A 7,410-nucleotide genomic window follows, 5' to 3' on the forward strand; every position below is an offset into this window, starting at 1 on the left:
AATAAAAAACGGGCCGGGGAGGGAGGGCTCAGGTGGCTTTTCAAAATTCCTCCAGAGGGGTACGCAAGCAGAAGTGTTTGCTGACCTGTTTCAGGGTGTCCACTGTTCCTCACCGGCAAGGTTCTCGGCCTTGGAAATTGTTCTCGAAGCTTCGCGTGTGGTGGATATTCTGTTGATGAAGTGGGCGTGGAGGGGGGCGGGTGTCGGGCTGGACGCCGGGCTGGGCTGCGGCCGTGAAGGCTCTTGGTTCATGTCCTACCTTGGCCTTCAGAAGCTTCCAGGTCCCCCTGGTGGGTCGTGGGTTCCTCCTCCTTGCCATCTAATCGTTTGGGGGTCAGCGTCACACGTCTGTCACCATGGGCTCCATCATCATGGCTCCTAACACCTCGCACCGTTTCACTGTCACCTGCAAGTGCGGGCCGGGCACGTCGGGCTCCCATCACGCCCACCTGGCCTCTGTCATCCTGGGCACCGCATCTCATCTCCATCAGTGTGGACCTGGCCATCACCCATCCATCATCCGCCTCACCTCCATCATCCTCGCTTCGGGGCCCCCTCTGGCCGCCAGGGCCTTGTACATGGTAGGCTTTCATTCATTCGTTTGCACATTCGGTGAAGGTCTACTGTGTGCCAGGCCCTGTGCCAGGCATCGAGTAAATGGACATTGCCCTTGGGAGTGCACGCCTCGGGGAGACACGCGAGAACCATCGGATGGCAGAGAGCCTGGGCCGGGGCCGCCTGGGGACGTGGTGCAGAGAAGAGGGGATCTGACCGCATGGGGGGCAGGGGCAGGGGGGTGCTCAGCCAAGGTCCTGCTGAGTCGGGTCTGGAAGGAGGGGTCACATGTGCCCTCTCTTCCCTGCTGGGGGCTGACATCTCAGAAGTGGCTCTAGGAACCCAGACGCTCTCGACCTGCGCATGGGGTCCTCGCTCCTGGGCCCCGGGGCAGTGCCTGCCCCTCCGGGAGCCCTTGGCTTCCTGCACTCTGCACCCTGTCCTCCAGGTCACCTCCTCGGGGTCCCCTTATGCTGGAGACCATCCAGTCCTACCTACATCCTTTGTGGTCACACCTCATTCCCTTGACAGACGGTAAAACACATGCTCAGACGAGTTCCCTGAGTATGAAATGTCAGCACCCACAGGGTTAGGAACCAGATTTTGTGCTCTTGCCACCAAAGTTGACACAAATGAACGAGTGAATGACACGAGAGATGGGAGCAGGACCTTTGCTTCTCACTGCTCAGCCCAGGGGCGGTTTCCAGGCAGGGTCAGGCCACCTGGACAAGGGAGGGTGCTGGGGGAGCGGGGAGCGGGCTCCAAGGGTGATGCTGTGTTCATGTTTCTGGGGGGGGGGGGAAGCAGAAAATGCTGGACAAGGAGGTGAATTGTTTGTAAAGCGAAACTTCCTCGAATGTAAAAATCCGAGTTGTGTCCTTGTGGCTTCGGGGCTGCTGCAATGTCCTCTTCTGCTCCGAAACGGTTGTGGTCCAGGATGGGCTTGTTTTCTGTCTTGAATTCAATGCCTGTGCTTGGCCAAGCGTTTGTTGTCACATGTCCATTTTGGAAGTTTCTAGGTCTTGGAGGGCCAGAATCTTGGCCCTTCTAGTGTACGTGAAGACCCTGTGGACGTTTTGGGCTGAGGGGACCTGGGCCGGTGGGTGTGATGGTGGGTCAGATTGTCCTAAAAGCCCCCTTCAAAAATTGGAGCGCCCTCCGTGTTAGAGGGTCCTGGGGGGCTTCAGGAGATGTGTCAGGCTCACGTCAAGGCCACCCTCGGTGTGTGATCTTGTGTCATTTTTAGGATTGTTAGGTTGCCCCGTTTGGTTTGTTTCTGGGTCACAATGAGTGTGGTGTGAGCAGACGGCCTTGGGCTCCGTCCCTCCCCCCGGGACGCCCGTCCCTCCCCCCCCACCCGTTACTGCGGGGGAGGGGCTGCTCCTCACTGGTGTTCCCGGGCGTGAGCGCGGCTCCTGGTCCCTGCACGAACTACCCTGTCCTCCCTGATGTGTCACACTGAGCCCCTCCCCCCTCTTGTGCCACATTGACCCACATCTCACATGTCACACTCAGTCGTTCCCCCTCATGTGTCACACTGAGCCTCTCCTCACTGGTTTGTCACACTGAGCCCCTCCTCCCTCAGGTGTCACATGGACTGCCTCCTCCCTTATGTGTTATACTGAGCCCCTCCCTAACCTGTCACTTGGAGCCATGTCTCACTCACCTGTCACCCTGAGCCCCTCCTCTCATGTGACAGATGGAACCTCTCCTCCCTCACCTGTCACAATGAGCCCCTCCTCCTGATGTGTCACACTCTATCCCTCCTCCCTCACCTGTCACTCTGAGCCCCTCCTCCCTCACCTGTCACAATGAGCTCCTCCCTCACCTGTCACAACGAGCCCCTCCTCACTTATATGTCACTCTGAGCTCCTCCTCCCTCATGTGTCACACCGCTCTTTATGTGTCACATGGTGCCTTTCCTCCCTCAAGTGTCACACTGAGCCCTTCCTCCCTCAGGTGTCAAAGTGAGACCCTCCTCACTCCTGTGTCACACTGACACCCTCCTCCCTCATGTCACACTGAGTCCCTCCTCCTTCATGTATCACAGTGAGCCCCTCCCCCATCGTGTGTCATACTGAGCCCATCCTCCCTCGTGTGTCACACAGAGCCCCTCACTTAATTGTCACACTGAGTCCCCTTCCATCACGTGTCATGTGGAGCCCCTCCTTCCTCACATGTCACATGAAGCCCCTTCTCATGTGTCAGTCAGAGCTCCTCCTCCCTCACCTGTCACACTGAGTCCCTTCACAGTCACCTGTCACCCTAAGTCCTCCTCCCTCAGTGTCACATGGAGCCCCTCCTCTCTCATGTGTCACAAGGATCCCCTCCTCCCTCATGTGTCACATGGAATGCCTCCTCACGTGTCACAGGGAGACCCTCTTCCCTCATGGGTCACAGGGAGTCCCTCCTCCCTCACATGTCACACAGAGCTCCTCCTCCCTCATGTGTCACTCAGAGCCCCTCCTCACTCACCTGTCCACTGAGTCCTTTCTCAGTCACCTGTCACATGGAGCCCCTCCTTCCTCACCTGTCACCCTGAGTCCTCCTCTCTCACGTGTCACATGGAGACCCTCCTCCCTCATGTGTCACTTGGAGCCCCTCCTCCCTCACCTGTCTCACTGAGTCCTTTCTCAGTCACCTGTCACACAGAGCCCCTCCTCCCTCACCTGTCACAGTGAGTCCCTTCTCAGTCACCTGTCACCCTGAGTCTCTCCTCCCTCAAGTATCACAGGTAGCCCCTCCTTCTTTATGTGTCACATGGAGCCCCTTCTCACTCACCTGTCTCACTGAGGTCCTCCCTCACATGTCACAGGGAATGCTTCCTCACTCCTGTGCACACTGAGTCCCTCCTCGTGTGTCACACAGAGTCCTCCCCCTTCATGTGTCACACTGAACCCCTCCTCCCTCACGTGTCCCACGGAGCCCCTCCTCCCTCATGTATCACGGCAGCCCCTCCTCCCTCACCTGTCACACTGAGTCCTTTCTCAGTCACCTGTCCCACGGAGCCCCTCCTCCGCCACCTGTCACCCTGACACTCTCCTCCCTCAGTGTCCCACGGAGCCCCTCCTCCGTCACCTGTCACCCTGAGCACCTCTCTGCCCTTCCCCCGTTCCCTCCGTTTCTCCTTCGAGCCTCAACTGCACACCCTGGAGCCTTTCCTCCCTGTGCCCCGTAGGGACGTCCCGAGCAGCGAGCAGCGGGGAGGTTGCCGAGCCCGAGCCCGAGCCCTCGCTCCGCGCAGCCCACCCTGGCCTGGAGGCTGCTGAGCTCCGGCGAGGCCTGCAGCGGGGAGAGGGGCACGCGCTGGTCGAGAAGCGTGGGCAGGAACAAAGGAAGTTCTTTCTTCAGAAAACAAAAAACTATTTTACGGAGATATTAAATATAGGCAACCACGTACTAACGTGCAGGGGCCCAGGGTAGATACCGGGATCTGGGCAACGTCCAGGCGTTCAGGAGCGGGAGGTCGTCATCTGCACTAGAAGAAACCCCTGGGCAACGGTTAGTCCTCCCGCCCCCCCCCCCCCGCCTCCCACCGCGCACCCCCCAATCCCACCGCCCGGGTGGAGGGTCTCCTCCCGCGGCCTCAGCCTCCACCCGGGGCTCTGTCCGGACCAGGAGGCTAAGGCCCCTCACGGCGGCTGCTTACTCTCTCCTTAAACCCTCTGGAGATTTCCCAGCTTCGCAAGGATCCCTCAGCCAGGAGCTGTCACGAGGCGCCCTGTTCTTCCCCTGTCCACCCTGGGCCAGGCTAGTGTCCCCCTTGGCCATGGCTGTTGTCTTCTGCAGCCTCCACTAACTCAGCTTCCATGCGTGGCAGAAGGTGACCCGTGCCAAGCGCCCGCAGTGCGGGGGCACTAGCCCGCTAGCCAGCCGGGGCAGCTGGCCCAGGTGGGGTGGTAAGACGGGGAGGCCCACAGCAGGAGGCCCCTAGAGCAGGTCTGGACAGGCCCGGCTCCCCCCCGCACCCCCCAGCTCCTCTTCCCTCCCCCGTCTCCTCTCTTTTCATCCCTTCTCCCGGTCTTTCATGCCAGGAGGAGGTCTTGGCGGGTTCAGGAAGGCCTTCCTGACGAGCCTGGCCATATCAGGTGGGGGGGGTGGGGGGTGCCTTTGTTGTGTTGGGACGTGTGGGAGCAAGACACGACGCACGGAAGATTGAAGTCCCATCCCGAAAGGACTTGGTCTGGGCCACTCAGGGATGCTGCGACAAGTGGGCAGTATGTGACGCGTCCTCTGTTTGTTCTGGAAGACCCCCGACTGGGGTTGGGATGCGGCTCGCTGTTTGGGCCCCAAACGCCCTCGTGGTAGTGCCTGTTGGCCCAGCAGCAGGGCCCGTGGGGAGCGGAAGGCAGGCCGTCTTGCCTTGGCAGCAGCGCCGGGGTGCCGGCTTGGCTCCTGTCACACCCCTCTGGTGGGGGCCCGCGTCCGAGGCCCCTCGTCGGACCTGTGGCCACCTGCGGGAGGGATGCGCACGTCTGGACCTGAGCGGTGAGTAGCCACCAGTGTGCGTGCTACCGCGTGTTTGGGAAACGGGCCCGACGGGAACCAGGCCTGAAGGCAGAGCCCTTGGGGGCTTGGGGACGGCGGGGAGGGCAAGTAAGTGACCAGAGGGCATGATAGCCTTCCCTGGGGTGGGACTGGGGGCTCCCCCTGGATGCCAGGGATCCTGCCCGGGCGCAGGCCGCACACCTCAGCGCTGGGAACCCCTTGTCCAGAGTAACCAGATGCTTGTCCTCTCACCCTTTATGCCGGGTCACTTAATACTAACTTTCTTTTCCTTTTTGTTATTTTGTTTTCTGTTTTCTCCAGGAGGAAAATGGTTTGTATTCTGTTTTGTTTTATTTTTAACTCTTTCTAGGGAGGTGGGGACATCAGTCAGTAGCCAAGGCCCTGGGGCCCCGGGGCTGCCTCTCTTCTCTGTAAACGGCCATAAATCCCCTGTGTTTGGGATTGAGGCTGGGGACACAGTGAGGCCAGGACACTGCCGTCTGCTGGTGTAGGAGGCAGAGTCCCTTCCTGGGCCGGCAGCCCTGCTAGTACACGTGTGTGTGCGCGTGTGCATGTGTGTGCCAGTCACCGTGGATGAATGTGTGCACCTCAGAGGACCCTCCGTGGTGGGGCAGGGCTGATTGCAGTTCTATGTTGGCCCTGCCGGGAGGTTGTCCTGGCCTGGCAGGGGAGGCGGGGCTCTTGTAGGACCTGGACTACAGGCACACGAGGGTCACCCCTCCACAACCCAGTCCTCCAGGGCAGCCCCTACCAAGCAGGCCCGCAGTTTGCCTGCGGGTTTCCAGCCTCTGGGACCCCCAGGGGCGGCCTGAGCTCAGGGGCCCAGGCTGGGAGTGACATCCCCCCTGTGACCCCAAGGCAGTTCTCCACCACCAAAGAATTTGAGAGCTCCCAGAAATGCCATCTGGGAGCAGAGGGGATGGAGACGAGCAGCCCTAGGCCAGGGCCACCCAGAAGTCAGGATCAGGGTCACTAGGGAGATGCTGAGCCTTTGTTCTTGACCACAGGACCCATTTGTGGCCCCTTGGGGCCGCCCTCAGGGTCAGATGCTAGGTGGGCAGACAGATAGATGTGGTGCCCCTGGCTCCTAGAGCCGCCACGACGTCAGCTCTTTGTGGGGGCTGTTCCGGGCCCGATGACAGTAGACATGCAGGGTAGGTGCGGCAGGGGTGGAATGACCACCGGGGAGGGTCCCCAGTCCTGGCTCTGTCCCTGACTCCTCTGCAGGTACCAGAAGGTTTCCTGGGGGGTGGGGCGGGGGAGGATAGGAGCCCTGAGTGCCAGCTGTGCTGACCACTTCCTTTGTGAATCTAGAATCCTCCTGGTAGCCCCGCAGGGTCTCTGACAGATGAGGAAACTGAGGCTGGGGTTGTGTGTGCAGCCAGCCATCAGAGGGGCCAGGTGGGGATGGGCGGCAGCCCAGAAGCACTGCTGAGCCCCTGGCTTTGCACTTGGGGATCCTGACCATGATCTCTTGGTGCTGCTATCAGGGGTAGATGTCTCAGCTAGATGGATGGGAGGCAACTGCTAGTCTCCCCTGGGGACCAGTGAGGGCATGGGACGTGAGCCTGGTGTGCAGAGCTCTGGCGGTCAGTGGGGGCTGTGGTTTTCCTTAGGATGGTGTGAGGAGGGGAGGGCCAGTAAGGGGGATGAATGGGATGTCAGGCTCCTGCAGAGCCCCTGACCTTTAAACCTGAGATCTGCTTGGTGATCTCATGGTGCCACGGTCAGGGGCAGAGTCAGGGGCAGAGTCAAGAGCAGACTCCAGAGTCAGGGGCAGAGTCGGGGGCAGGGTCATGGGGCAGAGTCGGGGGCAGGGTCATGGGGCAGAGTCAGGGGGCAGAGTCAGGGGCAGGGTCATGGGGCAGAGTCAGGGGGTAGAGTCAGGGGCAGGGTCATGGGGCAGAGTCAGGGGGCAGAGTCAGGGGCAGGGTCATGGGGCAGAGTCAGGGGGTAGAGTCAGGGGCAGGGTCATGGGGCAGAGTCAGGGGGCAGAGTCAGGGGCAGGGTCATGGGGCAGAGTCAGGGGGTAGAGTCAGGGGCAGGGTCATGGGGCAGAGTCAGGGGGCAGAGTCAGGGGCAGGGTCATGGGGCAGAGTCAGGGGGTAGAGTCAGGGGCAGGGTCATGGGGCAGAGTCAGGGGGCAGAGTCAGGGGCAGGGTCAGGTTCAAGGTCAGGGGGCAGAGTCAAAGGCAGGGTCAGGAGGCAGAGTCAGGGTCAGGGGGCAAAGTCAGGGGCAGACCTGGTTGGTGAGGTGTGAGGGTCCCAGACTCCCTCCCCCAGGTGAGGGTCCCAGTCGTGCAGGGGATAGTCCATGACCTTCCACCATGCCCCAGGTCCCCAGTG

At 60.9% G+C, this 7,410-nt stretch overlaps 1 long non-coding RNA gene and 2 other non-coding genes across 3 annotated transcripts; 2 read left to right on the forward strand and 1 right to left on the reverse strand.

The window, feature by feature from the left end:
* Window positions 1–573: 573 nt before the first annotated feature.
* On the forward strand, window positions 574–634 carry MIR493 (microRNA mir-493). The gene has a single exon (NR_049356.1). It is a non-coding gene; the product is annotated as a microRNA mir-493 (primary transcript).
* Window positions 635–1,212: 578 nt separating this feature from the next.
* On the reverse strand, window positions 1,213–2,270 carry LOC111097167. Its single transcript, XR_005362966.1, has 2 exons — window positions 2,222–2,270; window positions 1,213–1,646 (listed from the first exon to the last, which is right to left on the reverse strand). It is a non-coding gene; the product is annotated as an uncharacterized LOC111097167 (long non-coding RNA).
* Window positions 2,271–4,131: 1,861 nt separating this feature from the next.
* Window positions 4,132–4,199, forward strand: MIR665 (microRNA mir-665). The gene has a single exon (NR_049522.1). It is a non-coding gene; the product is annotated as a microRNA mir-665 (primary transcript).
* Window positions 4,200–7,410: the final 3,211 nt, after the last annotated feature.

Source organism: Canis lupus, chromosome 8 (assembly GCF_011100685.1).
Source record: "Canis lupus familiaris isolate Mischka breed German Shepherd chromosome 8, alternate assembly UU_Cfam_GSD_1.0, whole genome shotgun sequence".
Lineage (NCBI taxonomy): Eukaryota > Metazoa > Chordata > Mammalia > Carnivora > Canidae > Canis > Canis lupus.